Source organism: Alligator mississippiensis, chromosome 2 (genome assembly GCF_030867095.1).
Source record: "Alligator mississippiensis isolate rAllMis1 chromosome 2, rAllMis1, whole genome shotgun sequence".
NCBI lineage: Eukaryota > Metazoa > Chordata > Crocodylia > Alligatoridae > Alligator > Alligator mississippiensis.
In genome coordinates, this window is record NC_081825.1 from 151,993,908 (window position 1) to 152,014,547 (window position 20,640).

Sequence of the window (20,640 nt, forward strand, 5' to 3'; positions counted from 1 at the left end):
CTACACATCCTTGATTAGCAATACAGGCAGCATGCTCTCCTAAAGCTTTTAAGATGTGCCAGCTTCTTTTCTAGGTCTTTTCTATCCCCTTTAGAAAGTGGTACCTGAAGAAAAGGTTGCTTAGTGAAAAAGTGGTATTGAATAACCACAGTAGATGTGCTCTTGATTCCACAAAACAGACAAATATATGCTTACATCTGTCCCTGTTCACCACAACACTTACTTAACCTTAGGTATGTCCATAAAAAGTTTTTCTAGATCAAGATTTGTAGTTCAATGAGAACATTGGTTCTCAAACTAATGAAAAAGAAATCTAAATTGCCAGGAAAACAGAGAGGAATGATTGTGAAATCGGGTCTGAGCTCTATAACTAAAACTCAGCCAACTCAAATCAAATGCTTTTTTGAATAGCATTCATCCTGCTCCTTTATTAGCCTAAGATAGTTTATCCAGTTACAGTGGTACCCTAAATAGAATTGAACAATTTACATTTGCTTAAGGATGGATGTATTTTTATTTAATGCAGGGCATCTGTCACAAATATCTCTGCACTATTACTTGCAACAGCTGTTTCAAAGTTGACAAAAATGTTTTTTGTTCAGGAAGGCTTATCTCTCTTAGGCTAGGTAAAGACATTCAAAACGTCTGGGGCGGAATTGATTTAAATTACTCAGTTTTCTGTAAGCAGTGTAGTTTAGATTGGTAGCAAACAGAACACACATTTGCCCTGGGGTGCAGGGGGGGCATAAATCTTAGAGCAAGTACTGCCATTTTAAAACCAGTCTGTGTGTGCTGAACTTCTGTTCTGTTATGGGTATAGACTGGATTCCAATCCCTTATACCCATAAAAGTGAAATGTCTGTACCTTGCCTTAGTGACATTTCTCTCACTGCTCCAAAGAAGTTTTAACTTAGCAGGAAGAATGGCACTTGTGTGTATTTGAGGGACATTTTCCATGTTGAAGTCATGTGCGAGTCTGGGATATACCAAACTGGGAAGGCAAGGGAAGACAATATAGCTCGCTGCTGCTAATGCTATGAGTGGGTCATGAAAAACAGCATGAATTAGTGTAGCTTTACAGTTTTTGATCTGATGAACTGACCATTTAGATAAATGTCAGAAACATTATGTGAAGCATTAAAGCTAGATGCTTAATGGCTTCATTCTGGTATTATACAATATGTTTTAAAGACAGAGAAATACACAGGAAACCTGCCTGGCAAGTGTTCTGTTGAGCAGTGAAGTGAAAACACTTAACAGAGATAAAAAATATCTCTGTAGCTCTCAGCTGTCAGAAGGTTTCCATAGATATTCAGGACAGGTCGCCCATGATAGAAGGAAAAGGCACTTTTGACTAGCAAAAATGATAAATTGTCAGACAGTATGGTCGTTTGACTTCAACATATTGTTTTAGTTGTAGCTGGAGTTGTTTTGTACTTGATAAAGAAACATGAATAACTTAAAGCAGAATTTCATCACACTGAAGTCTACCCAGGGAGTTAGCTTCTAACGTCTGATTTTTAGCTTAGCCCCAAGCTGGGACATTGTTGCTATTGCATTTTTTTGGCTTGAAATTCATGGAGAGAGACTACCTAGAGTGCAAATCTGTCTCTACTGAAGTCAGTGGGAGTTATCAGTACCTTCACTAAATCCAGGATTTTATCTTAGTCTGAGGGTGCAAACATCATTCCTGATCAACAAATTCAGACACTTTTTCACAAGGAAGCAAAAATATTATAAGTGAATCCAAACAAGTTTTGGAAATTCTTCAAGCTTTGAAATTTAATTAGGCTGTGACATTACTGGGACGTGTCAGAGACAACTTATTATTTCAGTGTGACAGAATCACAGCAAGATGTATTTTTTAAAGGCCTAATCTCAATGAACACTTAAGAAATTAAGATCTGCCTACATATTTAAGACCAAAGGGGTAGCTGCAGTCATCCACTGCATTGTGTACTGGCAGGCAACCTTCTCAGTTTGTTTCAAGTCACAGTAGTAATAATGCCAAACACAGAGCTCCAGCTTGCTGACAAGCAATTTTTAAGTAACATCACCGTGATCCTATGAAGACCTTTTGGGTTTTGCTTGATGGCCTTAATGCTCTCAACTTCTGAGAGATTAGTGCCTAAAAGAGTTAAAGATACATTGTGGAAGCAATCATGCTTGTGTTACAACGATATGTAGGATTTGAGGAAGAATGTCTTACATTCAAAAACTTGCCTGACTTTATCCCAGCTACGTAGTTGGGCCAACAAAAGCTATCACCCTAAGAAATGCTTGCTTTGCACAACAATATGTACTTCACTCATCTAATAGAATGTATGTTACAAATCTATCTTGATTAAACACTGAGCCAATACACATTTTTTCCTGGATTCAGCTTATGTCAAATGTCAAGACTGATGGCCAAAGGTACTGTTACCTTTGGTCAGACAAGCCTTTCCAGGCATCACTGTGTCTCGCTTCCCAGTCCTTGTGGAGGTGACCTTAGAAGTGAGTGTTTGATTCTCTTGCCATAATTTTAAGAGAACATCCAGAGGTTCTATGAATTTACAGAAAATAATGAATATTTCCTGAACAAAGATATTATGGTGAATAGATAATTAATGTAAGTGGAAAACAAGAAGCATTTCATGCTAATGAACAGTAGTAAGCATGATCTCAGTATTTAACCAATAATTCTTTTATTTATACAGGAGTAGCACATAAAAGTCCTAGTTGGAGTCAGAGATTTGTTGGTCTAGGTTCTGTGAAAAGTAATTAAAAGAAAGATTTTCATTCTATCTGAGAGCTCACAGTCAACAATTATGACAAGGTATTCCACTGAAATGAAACAGACTGGGACTGGGAAAGAGAAAAGCCATGGCAAATAAATATATAACAAGATAGGCTTGATTGAATTTGAAGTCAGGTCTACAGACTATAGTTCAATAAACCTAAGTCTCAGTGTCTCTGCACATGAATCAAAGCTAAATATTCTCAAATTTAGGAAGGGAAAGGGGTGGGGGGAGGGTCTGGGGTTTCCATTTGGTTTCTGATAGATTATGTTGCCAACTGCAAGATTCAGATTCAGATTTAAAGGTCTGAAGAGCATCAGACTTCAGCTTTATTCACCTGGCAGGTTATCAGATGGCATCTAATGGCACTGATCCTTTTCAGTCAACAAAGCAGTAAGTTCACCCATGGGGTTTTGATTCAGATGAACATCTTTAACCACACAACAACAGCAAGAAGTCTTTTGTATCATCAGACAATTCACAGGTAAGAGTAGTGAGGAATAAGAATCACCCTCAAGATAAGACATATAGTTATATCCCTATACATCTTATAGAAGTTTTAAAGAAACCTTTATTCTAGAGCAAACTACATAAATCAAAGCCAGGGGAGAGGGGAGGGGTTACTTCTTAATATAAAACAACACAACCAGTACAAGTAGTAGTTTATGCAAGGTTGTGTCAGGCATGTCTTGAAGGTTGTTTCCTCACTTCACTCTATGATGACCTTTTGAACTGGAGATGCGGAGGCTGGCTGGACTGGACCAGGCTGGCTGGTGAAAAGTTCTCAAGGAAACAGGTGAAAGTAGGGGGTGTGTTCCTTACAGCTTTGACATGGAAATTAAGTTAGTAAATTTTTCTTGGAAAATGCCTTATTTGATTACTGCCTGTAGAGCATTATTAGAGCTTCTTTTGAAGTCCAAAGAGTTTAAGGATTTTCTTTAATCTCAACAGTTCCCATGGGTAAAGATCAGAAGGATGTCATCTTTCGGAGTCAGCCTAGTTAATAAAGCAGGATGTAATTCATACTCAGGTGAAAGCAATGTAAATAGCAGTGATATGTGACTGTTGGATCTATTTCTGGCTGCAATGGCATTAGCTGTAAAAGTAACACATAGCACCAGTGTGCAGTATGCATAGCAGCAGTGTGCAGTGCTGGATTTAGGCTTAAGCTACAGTTTAGAGCCTCACAATATGAGGGGCCTCTGAATAAGAAAAAAACACCTGGACATTTTCATTCTAATATGACAAAAATATACATATATATGGCTCCACAGTTATTATTCATATTGAGTTCATAAATTTGTGCAGAAATAACAATAAGGAATCAAAATGTCATGAAAATCCATTGTCATGGATTATTTTAATTGTATGATGCCTCTTAAACCGGACATAGTTTAGGGCCTCAGCATGTCATAATCCAGCACTGATAGTGTGGCACCTCTTTCCAGTTAGAATTTTCAAAAAACCCACAAATCTTCATATGTAATAGCATAAAACACAGGTTAAGCTCCATGCAGGCAATACTTTCTGGACCAGGAGTCACTGTCTAATCAATTGGTATCCTCTGTAGATCAGTCATAAAATGTGTGGGATTATCTGCAATTCATTATGCTCAATGATTAGCAGAATTTTGGTAAACACCCTTGAGGGGCTTTTGGAATCTTTTAGATCCTTAAACTGGTGCTTATAATGACCCTTCCTCCTTCCTGCTCCCCGCTGGAGGTTCAAATAATTTGGGAGATTTCTCCTGGGTTGTTTTGTAAGAAGAACTTACCCAGAGATGCCTGAACAGACATTCAAATACTGAGACTCTGAAGAGCAGAGAGCTTGCTGTGTATCCAGGGGGCCCATGTACACACATTTCAACATGTTCTGCAGATTCCTTCAGTCTGCCTGGTGACAGATGGCAGCAGTGCACAGGGCAGCTTTGACTAGCTGACCCAGACTGTGTTTCCCTGTAGTACAATGTGGGATTGTGAAGGGCATCATGTCCTGCTCCCTGTTTATCTGGAGTAGTAGAGTCCAGCCTGAGTGACACACTGTCTTAGTTGGGGAGGGTAAGAAGCAAAACACCCCAGGATGCTGGAGGACTATATTGGTGTTTCTCTCACAAGGGCGAGTTCTACAAAAATTTGTGCTCTCAGGAGAAACTGTCTTGGGAATGACTTCAATCTAGTTATTCCCAGGTTATTTTTTCTCCCAGAGTAGCTATTTTTACTCTGGAAGAAAAATCCCGAACATCTAAATACTCATGGATTCTCCCGGGAGAGCAGTGAGGGTGGCTCTACATGTTATTCCAATCACAGCACTGCTTTCCTCACATGATGCAGACATTGTGCCATGTGCACAGCTACATATGCATAGGGCAAGCTGTCAGGAGGAGGGAAGAAGGAATAACAGCTTGCACTGCTACTGTTGACCAGCTGAGGGAGCTCTCACCAGTCAGCACCACGACTGAAAGAATTAGATGACTCTACTAAGAATTCATCTCCTAGGATCTCCAGAGTTTCCCTGGAAAGCAAGCTTGGAGGTTGGCAGGGGAGGGATCCTCCACCACTGCATGGAGCCAGGGACACCCTGCTGGGCAGGGACATGGAGTGCATGGAGCCATGGACATCAGCAAGGGTGGGGGAGTGAAACCCCCCCATCCTTCCCTGAACAAGCATAGAGAGCTGGGGGTATCCTGCCCAGCTACAGAGCAGCCTGGTCTGCAAGGAAGCAGCAAGCACAGGGTGTGTGTGTGGGGCTAGTATTCCTTGCTTCCCCCCATGCTTGCTGCTACCTGGAATGGTCCAGTGTAGGAGGTGTCTCTGCTTATTTTCTTGTGTTCACATGGAGAATGAGGGGCAGCATTTCTGCTACTGGGTGCTGCTGGACAGAGAGAATGACCTAGGGCTCCAAACTGTGCCAGGGCAGGGGTTTCCCTCTTGTTCTTTTCCAGAGAGGTTTACACTGGAGATGGAGCAATGCACCTTGGGATACTGGAGGTCCAGTAGATTTTCTATGATTACTATTACACAATGTACTCCTTGCTACATGTGTAAATTATAGCTGGATAGCAACCAGCTATAAAGTTAGTACACATTTTTGAAGTCTAACTTTATACCTGGTTTCAGCTTCGAACAGAATGACAGCTACTTTTGCACATGTAGCTGGTCTCAGTTGATTGCACAATTTACACATTACAGTTATTCTGTAATTAACTGGTCCTAGGAGAAACTGGATGTCTATAAACAGGTCATAATCATCATTTCACCTGACTTCTTGCATAATACAGTTCAGAGACTAAGCTCTGGTGGAGTGACAGAACAGGACAGCAGGCATAGAGGACCTGCTCTCATTCTAGTCTCCTGTTTCCTGAGAAAAGCTACCTCCCTATGACTGCCTACTCTGCTCCCCAGCACTTTTATATACTGTGTATCTTTTGGGACATATAAGGGGTCTGACTCCAAGCTGTATGGACTCATTGGAAAATCTCCTATGGACTTCAGTGGTTTTTTGAGAGTACCTGGTGTTCATTTAAATTCTACCATAAAACAAAATGTCACTGTGTCAGTTAAAAATTGTACAGATGGCACTAAAGAACTGTACGAAAGCCAGAGTGGACACAGCTTGAAGGCACAAGCTTCAAGCTGCATATCATGACTAGAGCCAGAGCCACCATTAGACCCATGAAAATCCTTCCCTGCTCCCACCTACACATTAGATTATCTGTACTGTTATATTATAGCACCCAGCATCTGCCTAAAGCTATGACTGAAAAGGATTACTTTGGGACATATTTTGAGAGATGCTGGATAAACCCCAATCCTCTATTGTCCTCACTAGAAATTGAGCACCTAAGCAGAGTACCTTGGAAATTGCATCTAAACACACTGAAGAAAAGAAAGAGTTCTACAGATTTTAGCAGCAGAAGGAACCATAGCCATGAGATAATCTCACCCTTCGTGTAACAGAGGTCAGAGACATACATCTAGTTCTTGCATCAATCCCACATCCCATAGTTAAGACAGCTCATACAGAACATCACCTACCATGTAATCCAAGTCCTAGGGAGCTCTCCACGTCAGTAGGTACCAGAGATTAATTAAACTTGTTGTTAAATATTTGCATTTTATTTCTAGTGTGATTTTTACCTTGGTCCAGCTTCTGGACACTGTTTAAATGGTCTGGCACAATCTTGATTGCAGGCCAAGGGGCTTTAAAAAATCCTGCTTGAAGGGTCTGCATGCTGAAGCAGATGGATAACATACTTGGACTGAACAGAGAAACTGTAATGCATTGTGACGTGCAGCTTGCTCAACTTCTGTGTGACATTTGGCACAGAACTTGCTTCCGGCTTTATCTCTTAGGAGAGCATCATGAAGAAAACTTTTAGATTAGGGTTGTCATGAGGGATGGTCCAGACCTCTGCACAATTCACGTAGGAAAACTTTATGTAGTTTGCACATGATTACAAGCTTAGCCAACATTTCCAAAAATAATAGGCCAGAGGCAGAGGCACCTATAATGTGATATAGAGCCTACCATGTCTGTGTAACTGGTTCAAATCTGCAGTGGACAGTGGAGGCCAAACATTATTATTACAGTATTGGGTGGTTCTTGATGGTAGTAGTGGTCCACGTCCAGTTCCCCATCAGAGAGATTTCAGTACCATGCACTGGCACCAAAATGAGTAATTAAGTACTTCCTAGGCTGTACAGAAAGAAGCAAAGGTCTATGTGGGTGTATTGCCCAGCCCCTAAAGGTAGTCCAATGGGTTTACCGTAGAATCACACTGGAAGATTGAGGAGGGGAGGCTGCATTCCTTATGTGTGCAGTCCTGGTTCTGTGGGTAGACAGAACTACTCGTTTCCCCCCTATTTTCTAAATAAAATAAAGCTGGGACTAAGCTCTGGCCCTAATGAATCAAACGCACAGTTTTTACCCTAAGAAGCAGTCTCCCTCCTGCCCACAGAGCCTTCAATAAGTAGAAGACAAGCTGTTACTCTCTACATGCTGTTACTTCTTCAGTGGGGATAGAAGCAAGCAAGGAGAAAGTGGGGGTGGGGCGGGAATAAGATAACCTATCATTATCTATTCACAAAATTCTCCAAGGAAGGGGCATATGAGGGATCCAGGTGCCAAGTATCACAGCCCTAACTGTACACTGAGGAAATAGTATGACTGGTGTTTACATTCTACAAAGCATTTTCACACCAGCTTTGCCCAAGCATTGAGAAATTGACTTTCTGTGCTTAATAACAAGCAAAGTGCTCAGTGCACAACACTGAATTCTACCAGGCTATAGGTAGGGCTTAATATGTAGTTTGCAGCAATACTTTATCAAGAATGCTGGCTTGTTGATCCCTTGCCATGTGACTGTGCAGACATGAGTAAGGTCATTTTCTCTCCAGGCAGAAAGTTAGTCATGTGATGCAAGAATGCTGCCAAAATGTGTTGTTTCTGTTCAGCTCCTGTCAAGGTTTGACAGCCTATTAGCAGTTAAACAAAAGGTTGGGCTTGCTTTTTCCTATAGGCACAAAGGAGAGTCTCTTAGTTGTAACAGAGACTAAGAGATAGCCTCCACCACTTCCTCCCCAGCTCCCTTATGAAACAGAACCTCGGTCATAACAATCACTTAGACAAGATAGCAAAAGTCTACATACCATTAGGGTCTATGGCCAAGGGCAGAAATGTAAGACTATGCATTTTCCACAAGGCACTGCGCAGAGCTCACTGATGTCAGGAAAAGGGTGCTCACCATCTGAGTTGAAAATATGGCCTTTATGTCATAGTTAAATGTTTAGCCCATTATTTTCATATTTATCATTCTAGAAGCCTACTCCCTTCTAGTCCAACATTATGCTGCCCTTGGTTTCTCTTCCTTCCTGTTTCTCCTCCTTTTCTCTTTCCCCATTCCTTTTTCTTTTCCCTGTAGCAAAGCCCTTCCCCACCCACTCCATACATTTTATACCCACTTCTATTCTCCTCCTGTACTAGGCTTTCAATTCAATTCACTTATCTCACCAGCAAGGGCATAAGGCAGAAGTAATTATTCACCAATCAATTCTGTACTAGGCTAGTTTCCAGAATTACCATTGCTTTGGTAGTTAATATTCACAAAGATCAGCCCCATCTGATTAACAAGGAAAACAGTAGTTTGTGTTCTAAGGAAAGGTTTAGGACAGGTGGCAGATTTAGGCAGACCTTGCTGGATCCACACATATTGGTCACATTTAAAGGTTCTTCCTGTTACAGGGGCTAGATGTTTCTCTTAAACAGGAAATCTGGGTCTGCAAGATCTGACTAACATCAGCGATCACACAGACCATGTTTGCTACTTCTAATGGGGGATTTCATTGAGCAGATGCTAATCATCACATAACAAACAAAACAGTTGTGACTTCCAAGAACTGCAAGAGTGTTTACTTGCAATATATAAGAACAATTCCAGGTTCACCCTAATCTATGCAGAACCTAGGAAGGATGTGGTCCACAACAAACAAGGCAGACAGAGCTGGAACCCAAGCTGCATGGAAGAAATCCTATGTGCTTACTCTGTAATTGTAATTTTTGTTATTATTAAATAGCTTTAAAGCTACTAATATGCATGACAACTCGAGTTACCCAAGCACATTTCTTATGCATTTGTTCTTTCTTGTCTTGGATGATGTGGGGTCCCACAGGGCTCGGTCCTTGGACCGATACTCTTTAATGTCTTCATCAGCTACTTGGACGAGGGAGTGAAATGTACTCTGTCCAAGTTTGCGGATGACACAAAGCTATGGGGAGAAATGGACACGCCGGAGGGCAGGGAACAGCTGCAAGCAGACCTGGATAGGTTGGACAAGTGGGCAGAAAACAACAGGATGCAGTTCAACAAGGAGAAATGCAAAGTGCTGCACCTAGGGAGGAAAAATGTCCAGCACACCTACTGCCTAGGAAATGACCAGCGGGGTGGCACAGAAGTGGAAAGGGATCTTGGAGTCCTAGTGGACTCCAAGATGAACATGGGTCGGCAGTGTGACGAAGCCATCAGAAAAGCTAATGGCACTTTATCGTGCATCAGCAGGTGCATGACGAATAGATCCAAAGAGGTGATACTTCCCCTCTATCGGGCGCTGGTCAGACTGCAGTTGGAGTACTGCGTGCAATTCTGGGCACCGCACTTCAAGAGGGATGCGGATAACCTGGAGAGGGTCCAGAGAAGGGCCACTCGTATGGTTAAGGGCCTGCAGACCAAGCCCTACGAGGAGAGACTAGAGAACCTGGACCTTTTCAGCCTCCGCAAGAGAAGGTTGAGAGGCGACCTTGTGGCTGTCTATAAATTCATCACGGGGGCACAGAAGGGAATTGGTAAGGTTTTATTCACCAAGGCGCCCCCGGGGATTACAAGAAATAATGGCCACAAGCTAGCAGAGAGCAGATTTAGACTGGACATTAGGAAGAACTTCTTCACAGTTCGAGTGGCCAAGGTCTGGAACGGGCTCCCAAGGGAGGTGGTGCTCTCCCCTAGCCTGGGGGTCTTCAAGAGGAGGTTGGATATGCATCTAGCTGGGGTCATCTAGACCCAGCACTCTTTCCTGCCTATGCAGGGGGTCAGACTCGATGATCTATTGAGGTCCCTTCCGACCCTAACATCTATGAATCTATGAATCTATGGATTTTCAACACAAAAATGTTCTGCTCAGAACATCACTTAATTACTTAAACATCTCTCATTCTGCATCTTCCCAGTGTCTAGGGTGGGAAGGACCATGAATGGCGTGTGCCTACAGCAGCTGAGGGGCACAGCACCAGTGGGAGTGCAGCAGCGATGGTGGGAGCCCGGCAGCAGTAAGTCGGGAGCTCCCGCAGACGCTGTCAGGACTGTTGGTGACAGAGGGTGGGGGGTGGCGACACAGTGGCAGTGCTGGCGGCAGGGTGGTGAGTGGCAACCGCCCACAGGCGCCACCGACTGTCAGTGTGTCTTTTCTCAGGGGGTGCACCACCACACTCTGGGGGTGCATGTGCACCCATGTGTGCTCCCTACGCGTTGCCCCTGGGCACGATTATTCTTCAGTCAAAGTAGAACTACATCTTCCACGGGGTCACGTACAAAACTGTATGGGTTTAGGTCTATTCCCAAAAATCACTACGAACCAAGGATTTCTGATATGGAAAACTGAAGTTGTTTTTGCAGCCTATAAAGTTATTGTCAAAGAAGACAGAAGCAAGCAACACAACCCCAGGGGGAAATTCTGGCCTTTCTGAAGTCAATAGGAGTTTTGCCGTTGACTTCAATGCATCATTGACTATATGCACCTCACTGATAAGGGCTGACAGTTATACCATTTTAAGTGCCTACTGTTCACTTACTAGTACTGCAGATCTATAAACATGCAAGAATCACCTGCCACTGTAAGCCTGGTTGTCTTTTTCACATATATTGCTTTTTATACAGTTCTATTTGTTCTTGATGTGCAACAGAGACACAAAAACCATTATATCAAAACATCAGGAATCTCTCAACATAAATCAGAGACTAGGCTGCTTATGCAGCCCCCCCTGCTTCTTATTCACTAGTAACGTTACAAGATTCCCTATACCTTCCCATTTTAGGTGTGACACCCTGCCTTAGTTTCCCCCCTTCTTCAGAGCCCAGCTCACTCAAGTCTCCAACAGCAACAAATTTCACAAGAAGTCTCCCTTTCAAACAAAGCTTTCATTCATTAGGGGGCAGGAAAGTAACGCCCCCTCCCTCCCCCCCCCACATTATGTATCCAGACTTTTCAAGTCCTGTTGAGCCTCCTTCAAGTAGAATAATCTTTCCTAGTTCTTGTTCAGGGGATCACCATATCTCATAGCCCAGGCCCCTTTTGACTTGCCTCCTAGGCTTCTGACCTAAGTTGCCACATTCCACTAGATTCTCTCCAGACTTACTCTCATGTCTGTTTCTCACCAATTTCCATCAGGCACTTTCCATGCCTCAGCTTCCCTTCCCTCTCCTTCAATATAGTTCTCATAGGCAGCCTGGCCCCAGTCACATAACCTCCTCCTGCATGCCTTTGCATTAATTGCAACCAGCTGTGGGGTTTTTTTTAACCTTGGTCAAACAGATTAACTGTTTCCTCCCAGGCAAGGGATGGGGCACCTGCACTCTGACATAAGGTCCTGTAGACTGGACTGTATCTGAGGTCCAGTGGGCTAGATACTGTACAAACATGGAACACGTGATAGTCCTATGCTGCTTTTAGGGGTTTAATTGGCTACATGCAGCCTATGTATTTTGTTAAATTCAGTAAACACCTAAAGGCTAATCATTCTCATCTGGGGCTTGGTCATGGTAGGGGAAGAAGAGACAGCATGAAGCAGACAACACTCTTCCCCCCCACCCCTCCAAGCATGCTTACTGCTTTACCACTTACAAGACGCAGCATATTTTCTTCTGCACACTGGTCACAGTTCATGGGAGCTTGTGTCCCTGACTCTAAGGGTGAAGTTACATGTTACACTTAGACCATACTAAGGGCACTTAAAACATGAGCATCCCCATGTTAAAGCTTATTAACTCATGCCAAATGCCCTCTGAGCATCGCAAAGTTACATGCCTTCTGGTGAAGGTTTACTTTGGGCTGTGTCCCAGCCTGTGTTAGGGTAACTTCAGCCTACTCCATGGAGATAAAAGGAGCAATTTGCACTCTTCCAGCATCCCACAGCTTCCAGCCCCCCTGCCCTCCCATGCAGAATAGCAATAAAGCTTAGGTGTCCTGGCTCCTAGCCACATCCCTATTCACCAGCCCTCTAGTGGCAAGTCAGAACAGGCAGAAAATGGTATTAACCCTTAATGTCTAACTGCTGCCAGCATATTCTAATTTAACACTATCTAACATGACACAGATTTAGAATGGTCTAAGTGTAACATGTAATTTTAGCATGAAATGACAAGGCTAGCTACAGCCCCCAAAGATGGCATTGATCAATTAGGAAGAGTTGGGGTACACTGTGCTTTGGCGACACTCCCACCATGTCTCTATACCAGTGGTTGCAGGGGAACTGCAGTTTAGGAAGTGACTACAGAATTGCCTTTGTGACTGTTGAGTACCCTGCCATGAGAGAAAAGCCTCCAGCAAAGGAACAGGCAGCTGCTTTCCATCTTATATTAGTTGTGAGAAAGAAGTGGGCAAGAGAACCTGGATCACGTATTTAAGGAGAATGGAGAAATGCAGGGGCCTGACCATAAAATATGGAAGTGATTGCTAGCTCAGATTCATCTCAGGGATTAGAAGATTCTCCCTATTGTCTGCAATAAGTTTGTTAGTTATTGCCCCATGGCACCTGTGGTCCCATCCCGGAATCCAGTAGAACTGCTTCTTTTATCAGAAAGAGATAGAAGTACTGACCAGCTCATTCTCTGAGATGACCCAGGCAGGCCAAGTTGAGTCAACTTGGAGGACTGATTCCAGCCATGGTATCCCCATTTTACAGAAGAACAGAAAAATGCAGGGTCAAGAGCCATGGATCTAGCACTTTCCAGGGACACTACAAGCTCCCAAAAGTTGTCGTTAAAACACATTTTTCCCCATTAAGGAATTCATCTGTATAAAAGGGCAACAGTGAATTGGTGGCAAAAGTGCATTGTCAGCCTGCTATTTCTTGGGGCTGGAGAGGCACATGAATACAGAATTGCAGTGTCTGAAGTCACAGCAAAAGGACTTTTCTTGATTTATGGTACAGAACATTTTCAGGTCATTGAACTACCTGTCACCTGGTTTTCACACCAGATATTTTGTTTGCTCTGTAGTTTCTTATGCTTCTACAAGAAACCTGCCAAGATCCAATGTGGGTCTAAAATACAACAGAAGAGCTACAAGAAGCAGTAACCATTCAGGTAGTACTGTCCAAGGCCAACACAGTGTTTGAGAAGTATATACACTCTAGAAAAGATATCATTGTTTAGGATGGGTGTTAGGGAACGGGCACCTAACTGGGTATAATGGAGAGGAAAAGTAAGATTGAGTATCAGGTAAAAACTTTCCAAACAGAGAAGCATTGGCACGTGGGTACATGTGCACCTCCTGAGATTGGCAGTGCACCCCCTGCAAAAATCGCCACCAATGCTGCCGGTGGTACCTGCAGGCAGTTGTTGCTCACTGCCCCTGCCCCTCGCTGCTGACACCACCAGCAGCATCTGCGGGCAGTCCTTGATTGCTGCTGGCACCTCTGATGCTGCCAGCAGTGTCTGCAGGTGGTCACCAACCGCCGGTCAGCACTTGCCGCTCCCTCCCCCACTGCGGCTGCCTGCGGGAGCTCCCTGCTTGCTGCTGCCATGCCCCCACCGCTGCCGCCTGTGGGCGGTCGCCATGCACCCCCAGCCCCAAGGGGCATGCATCATTCATGCAGGGAAGTATATTAAGATGCAAGGTCTCCCCTCTACTCCCAAGGTGGTGGCAGATGCCTTATGATGCAAAACAATTAAAACTGGGCAAAACATTTGAGAATATGCATTATGGAACAATCCTCTACTGGCCATTGTTTAACTTGACTTAATGGGACCTTTCCCACTCTGATTTCTAGCATAGAGTCCTGCAAGAACCTCCTTTAGTTTCAGAAGTTAATATTTTTTCTCTTAACTGCCTTTAATAAAAAGCTGAAAGTCTCTGGGAGGAATACTAGATTGTGAAAATATAGTGGCATGGGAGATGCTCATGGATATACTGGAAAGGAATATACTTGACCAAGTGTCATCCCTATTCTCCACCACATCCTGGTAGAGGTCCTGAGTTACACCATTTACAGGAGCCTGTGCTTTGACACCACAGAAGCAGAGTAGAAAGACTGAGCCACAGATAACAGAGACAACATCTAATATCAGCCAAGCAAACTAATAGTCCTGAGCCAGGGACGTCTCAGTATCCTCTCTTCTAAAATCAGCCACACAAGCAGGAGATATTGAGCCAGCAGGAACCTTACAAAAGTCTGGGCCTTCCCCTGACAGCAGTAAAAAACTAGATGTTCTGAACGACCTCATTAAATGGTTTACATCAAACTTCAAAAATACAATATATGTGAAAAAATGATCTAAGTAAAACAAAGTAAAGTGGAAGATGCGTCTCCACAATCAATGAGGAAATCTTGTCTTCTTGTGTTGCTGCCTCCTTTGCCCTGCTGATACCAGCATCAACTGTTCATCTGTCAGGTCTCTGTGCCAACTTCTGTATTCTGTTCCCATTTTTCTTTCATGGGACATGCTCTCGAAAAGGATCTATAAGGCCATGCGGCAGGGCACTGTAGGTGCCTGCCACTTTAAGGGCCAGAAGACAGCAGCCGGCAGGTGCCTGATGAGGGCAGCCATTTTGGAGTCAAGGCTGCCAATATAAACAGGGCATTTTGCTGCTGGAAGGCCAGGCAACAACATTGCCTGACTGCAGGTATCATCTGGAGGTAAGGGAGGAGCTGTAGGGGATAGTCAGGAGGCTCCTGGTCCTGGGTGTGACCTAAAACTGCACCCTGCCAGGAGTAGGTGGCCTGGTGGGGCTCTCAGTGGTGTGGAAGCCCCCAGGAAATGCCAGGCCAATTACCACCCTGGTGAAAGGCAGGTTGGGGAGCCTTAACCCCAGCTTCCACAACCGGTTGGGTTACCCCCTTATAGGGTCTGGAAGGTGGACCCCAGCGAGAGAGTGGGGCCATAGACTCAAACCTATCTTGACATCCCCTGACTGGTCTATGCTGGGACCGGGACTGGAAGGGTCGAAGGGCCAGGGGCCCACTGTGAGGGATGCCCAGAGCTGAGGGCCTGGTGTTCTGACTGGCCTGGAGGTGGGCCAGGGCTAGTGAGCCAAAGGTCATGGGGGGGACCACACCGGTAAGGGGGAAGCAGCTCAGGGAGTTATGCAGCTGGGAATGAAGACTGCATAGGCCGCCTGAATGGAGGGATCCAGGAGGGGTTCAGATGTGGGGCCGGTGATGTTGGTAACATCTGGATGCCATCTGCGAGGCTTGGGCTGCAGTGTAGGGGAGGAACGGACCTGCACATAGCGCCCCCTGGCATCAGGGCAAGAAATGGGCAGCCTCCCACTTAATTAACATCAATTAATTAACAACAAGGCATGGCGCACAAGAAGGCGGGCGGTTAGCCCAGAAACAGGTGGGTGGGCCACAGGAAAATTGGCCCCAAGAAGGCCCCCCCCCCGTTACAGGCCACCACCTTGTTTTCAAGAGCCGCCTTTAAAAGAGGTTTTCCCAGAAAAGATGTGTTGGATAGCACTTGAATGGGTTAATGTTATACCTTGTGTCACCACCCCTGTGTCATTCTTGTATTATTGCTAATAAAGGACTTACCTCTGCTGAATACCACGTGGGCCTCTGCTGTGCTCCTTCCTGAATCAACAGGACACTATTCCACAGTACTCAGTTCAGTGCAAGCAGTATTTTACTGGCTTTGCCAAATCCTGTGGACATTTCTATAGGGACACCTTTATGTATGGGTGCTGACAAGCCCATGAGGGCTGCAAAGCCTTGCTGCATGCCTGAATGCTTTTCACCAGCACTCAGCAGCTGGTGAGAAATGAGTCCTTCAAATCTGCACCTGCGTGTGTGCATGTTTTTCTGGTGCACTGGGTTTAAACTGAGTAACAGGCATAAAATCCAGAGAAAACAATGCTGCCAAGAACAGGTTTCTGAGCATTAATTAGTAAGGGAAATAAATGGAATTACAGAATTAAGGTAGAGTCTCTGCATGAATGACCCAAATCCCTTTCTTGTGCTGGAGTGCACACAGCATGCCGTGAAGGAACAAGGATTTTTTTCAGAGTTAATTTGGCACCAAGATAGAACAGCAAAAGCAAATTCCTTTACAGCCTGGCAATGACGGACTTAATTTGCTGATTGCACTTAACTTGATGCTTGTAAACATAACAGAATACACTTTCAAAAATGTGCTCCTTGTAGTTTGTGCCTGCACATACACATGCAAGCATTGCTGATAGTTTCCCTCGCTTTATGTGGGTTCCGTATGTGCAAATTCTCTCTTATGCGACTGGTATGGTGGAAATCCAGTTATCTGCTTTGTGCAGTGCACTGTAGGAGTGACGTGTACCAAAGTAGTCTCCTGTGTGGATCTGTGCACCTCGCTTGTTGTTTGCAACACATGTTTCTGTAGTTGCCATCCCCATTATGATAGTGCCCTGTGCTTGTGTGTACTGTCTGCTGTTGGTGAGTACCAAAATTGTCTTGTAAAAGTGATAAAAATGGGTCTGGGATTTTAACTCTGGATTTAAATGCCTAATTTTAAAAATTTTGCTTTTGGGCTGGCTCTCAAAAGATTCAGTTAAGCATCCAAAACATTGCCTGTTCATGCACGTGCAACTGATTCTCCTCAGTTGTAAAAATTCATGAAAAATCTCTTGAGATTCCCAGTTATAACACAATACAGTTATATATTGCTAGACAGAGTGGGAAAGGAAAAGATTGCATAAGTTTTCCCAGCTGTAAATAAGAGATTGTCATTACAGCAGGCAGCTGGAAAATCCTTGCAAGACCATACCTACTCTTAGAAAGCTGGCGCTTTGTCCCTGGGACATTGTTCAGGCTAATCCATGGAAGACAATGACACTAGGATGTACAGAACCACACAGAATGGAACCCACAAGAGCTCATTAATAAAACACATTGCCTAATTGTCCAAAGCAGTGGGGGATTAGGTGAAGTAGCATGATTCCAAGCAGCTAACAAAAGGGGGTGAGAAGCCCATTGATGGGCAGCAGAGACAACAACATGCTACGTGTTTTTCAGGGAGACTTTCAGCTGATATAAATTGTCAGTCCCTTTGACATCAACACAGTCACTCACCAGCTCAGGGCAGGTGGTGAATGCCAGGCTGGGGGGGCTATCCCTACTGCCCCATGCTGCAGGCGGGGCTCATGGCAGAGCCCCCTGCACAGCATAGGGCAAGTAGGGTGAGGTCCCTTCCAGTCCTAATTTTCCATGGTTCTGTGATTTGTGGTAATTTTTCATATTTTGTAATGGCCAAGAATTTAAAGATCACCATCCGTCTGTTTGACTTGGGGATCAAATTCCATGAATTGATCTATTCATGGTTGAGATTTAAACTCTTGTGTTTAGACTTGGCTCATGTACCACAACTGCACAGATCTTTCTCTTCCATATAACTTCTCAAGACTGGTTGTTGATATTGGCAATTCATCCAGCATATTTGAAACTATTTGCTACTTAGCCTCTCTACATGTCCAGGTAAAAGCACAATGAGATATAATATACAATTCACACAATCACACCTCTTGCCATGCCACACATACATAGCAGGAGGCACAACTGTGGGATCATAAGTTAGATGGCATTGCACCTTATTCCCAGTGCAATTCTGGGCTCTCCTCTGCACCACCAAGAAACAATCTCTTATGGGTGGGAGCCCCCTCAGCTGAGGGTCCCCAGGCATGGGGCCACCTTGCATCCCCGTGGCAGGGAGACAGCTGTGGCAATCTTTGTGCCTCAGGGGTGCATGAAACCATGAAAGGTGGGGGGAGGGGAATGCTGCTGCTGTGATCTCCTTGCCTCGGGGGTTCATGAAACCCCTGGGGTAGGGAGGCTACCACAGCTACATCTCCCTGCTGTGGGGGTGCATGGGGTGCCCTCACAGCTGGAAGCCCCTCAGCTGAGGGGCTTCCAGCCACAAAAACTTGCTTTCTGCCAGTGCAGGGGGAGCCCAGAATCAAGCAGAGCCCCTCAGCAGAACTACCAGATAGAGGTTATGCCCCCTTTCTGCTGCTGAGGAAAGAACAACCTGCCAAGACTTGTTTTAGCAACTAAACTGAGGAGATTCCAGCTGTAATGATACCCCATGCATCCCTGCAGTGATGAGCCTGCCCTTGGCCCAGGGATTTCACACCACAGCAGCGATTTCCTCATCACAGGGGTTTCACACACTTCTGGAGGAGGGAGATCACTGTAGCAGTCATTTCTGTGCTGCGGGGATTTCACGCAGCACAGGATAGGGAGCTTACAGCTGTGCCCTGTGGCTACTGGGACTCAGCAGGTAGGCTGCAGGGACCCAGCATCCACAGCTATGGGACTTTGGGTCTTGGTAGCTGCAGGGTGATGCCAGGACCTAACATTTGCAGGTGCTGGGGCTAAAAGTCCCCAGCAGTTGCTAGCCTTGTGGCCCTGGCTGGGCAAGCTGCACCTGAGTGGTTGGCAGCCCACAGCTGGCGGTGCTCCCAGCCACAGCCTGCTACATGTGTAAATTATAGATAGCAACCACCAATATAGTACACATTGTTGAGGTCTGACTTTATAGCTTGTAGCAGCTTTTAATGATGTGATAGGTACTTGCATGTATAGCTGTTCTCAAGATAACTGCACAAATAAACAGGTAATTGCATGATTCCTATAACATGTAGAGGGGGTTTTACACAGTAAAGGAAAATGCAACTGTGAGGATCATCTCGGAAGTCAAGAAGCTACTGTATCAAAACTGGTAGACAATGGATAATAGTCAACAGCAACCCTGTCCTAGCAGTCTTTCTCTTATACACATCTTTTCCAGGGTCTGTTCCTCAGAGATGAAACCTGATACTTAAGGCCTAACCTTTCAAAAGGGGATCAGTGCTACAAAACCCCACATTTGTTTATACAAAATAGGCCTTCATGTTTGCATATTGTATTTTCTATGCACGTTCGTTCACACACACTAGGTATCACTTCTGTAGACCTCTGCAGACCACCCATTGACAGTCTGGACCCCGAAATCAGTTGGCTTTTTACTGTAGCAAGGATTCTTGTTGCAGCCCTAGGGTAGTGACAGATTCCATGCTTGTTGTACCTCACTTTTTATTCAAAATGGGTAGAAACTAGGTCTCTTACTATATAGATTCATAGATTGTAAGGCTGGAAAGGACCTTGGAAGATCATCAGATCCAGCCCCCTGCACCAAGCAAGAAGGATAACTGGGGGTTAGGTGACCCCAGCAAGGTGACTGTCTAGTCTTCTCTTGAAGATTTCCAGGGTAGGTGATTGTACCACAACTGGAGGGAACTTATTCCATGGTCTGGACACCCTGACTGTGAAGTTTTTCCAATGTTGAGCCTGAATCGATCTTCCAGGAGTTTGTGGCCATTACTCCTGGTTTTCCCCTCAAGTGTCCTAATGAACAGTTGCTCACCAAACCCTTGATGTACTCCCCTAGTGTATATGTGTAATGTGTGTGTGGCGTCCCACACATATATGCCCCTTTTAAATATACATATGTGCATGTATGCACATGGACATAAACACACACTCACTCGTACCTGTTATGAACTTCTGAAAAGATGCAAAAAGATGCAGTTCCTTCCAGTAAAGCTGGTCCTTGGAAAAAGCCTCCTTCTTTAATCAGCTTGAACGATGAAGGATAGAACTCCCCCTCTCCAAAAGACAGAATTCTTTGCCTGGATCTGACTTAAGCCTATATAAATATTGAGAAAGCAGAGCTGGCCAGAAAAGAACAAAGGGGAAAACAAATCATTGCCCATTTAAAATAAGTTACAATGTGTAATTTAATTATGGGTATTTAACCACTGTAGACCTAGCTATAATCTTTTGTCTTTATTTTTTTAAAAATACCTCCATTGGCCAATGTGGTTAAATTAACTTAGGATTTTAAATCCATATTTATACATTTTAATAAAAATGGCCTGATTTTCAAAATTACTTAACACTGCAGTTCCTATCTTCAGTGGGATTTGATGGTACTCAACATTTGGAAATGAGAATAGATGGTTAAGGATTGACTTGGAAATCTAATTTCACATATCTGTTATTGAAAGCCTTAGCTGTTGTATATACATACACATACAAATGTTACACACACATAGAAAAATCACAGTTGTGGAAGGACAGATGC

General features: G+C 44.2%; 1 long non-coding RNA gene across 1 annotated transcript; it reads right to left on the minus strand.

Moving 5' to 3' along the window:
• Positions 1-2,702: 2,702 nt before the first annotated feature.
• On the minus strand, positions 2,703-11,831 carry LOC109283345 (uncharacterized). The gene is made up of 3 exons (XR_002090462.2): positions 11,685-11,831; positions 8,429-8,526; positions 2,703-3,776 (listed from the first exon to the last, which is right to left on the minus strand). It is a non-coding gene; the product is annotated as an uncharacterized LOC109283345 (long non-coding RNA).
• Positions 11,832-20,640: the final 8,809 nt, after the last annotated feature.